The following is a 1,150-nucleotide window of genomic DNA, read 5'->3' as shown; positions in this document are numbered from 1 at the left end:
CAGAAACATCGCCGCCTTTCGGCAGACTTTTTCAAATGCACTAGGGTTTCACGAAGGCATTACAGTTAAAATGCTTAAATTCGTTAAGTATTAAATAATGTGCAAATATCATTTGAAGTTATTATAAATAAACAAATAATTAAATATAAAATACCTTGTACATTAAATAAATAATTAACATCATCAGCTTTTTTAATGCCTATATAAATAAACCAACAAACAAACAAATACCTGCATGTATAAAGAGAATATGTATTACATAATGATTATTAGTCTTAGATTTATACAAGTTATGTATTGAAAAGTCTAAATTTGCACACTTGCTTGAATAAATGCTTGAATTAATATATATATATATATATATATATATATATATATATATATATATATATATGCATACATACCGTATGTGTGTGTGTCTAAACAAAATGGTTTGAGTGTGTGTGGGCTCTGATTGAGTTGCTCTAGATCTATAAAGTCTCTAGATGAAAGGCTCACTGGTGTCAGATGTGACCTTTGACCTCTCTCTATCTCTATTCCAGCTGGTGTAAATTCAGAGAGAAGATTTCAAACACTCTTTTCTCTGTCTAGTGTCAGTGGTCTTATGGTGATGTGGTGAATCTCAGACCGTAGGTGATGAACTGTTCTATGAGATGCTGAGCTTTGGTTGTGATTCTGGTGTAGCAACAGTCTTAGCCAGCAGGAGACGCTAATGCTCAACATTACTGCAGCTTTAATTTTTTAACCTTCAGGCCTACTTGTATTATTCAAACGTACATGTTCAGTTTCTTAATGGATGGCGTTTTAGTGTTGCCATAAGTTGTCCTGTGACTTTGTTGTTCCAGCTGTCATGCCCTTGTATCTCAGCATCTCTCTCTCTCGAGTTTTTTGTGGTATGAAACAGTATTAAAACATGTATTCAGCACCAAATCACTTTTAATGGTCTTTATGGTTAGCCCCTCCTGAGTCTTCATTAAAGAACTGCCATTTCACCTGGAGCGTAGTGTGGGAGAGTTTAAACTCAGGTCATTTTGACGAGCAGAACTGTTCTGGTCACAGTGGTTTTATTGAAATCTGGCAGTTCATGCACTCTGAGCTATCCAGTGTGTGAGTATGTGTTCAGAACACAGTAAATGTGCATTTCAGGACA

Source organism: Cyprinus carpio, chromosome B13 (genome assembly GCF_018340385.1).
Source record: "Cyprinus carpio isolate SPL01 chromosome B13, ASM1834038v1, whole genome shotgun sequence".
Classification (NCBI taxonomy): domain Eukaryota; kingdom Metazoa; phylum Chordata; class Actinopteri; order Cypriniformes; family Cyprinidae; genus Cyprinus; species Cyprinus carpio.
Note: the sequence above shows the minus strand (reverse complement) of the source record.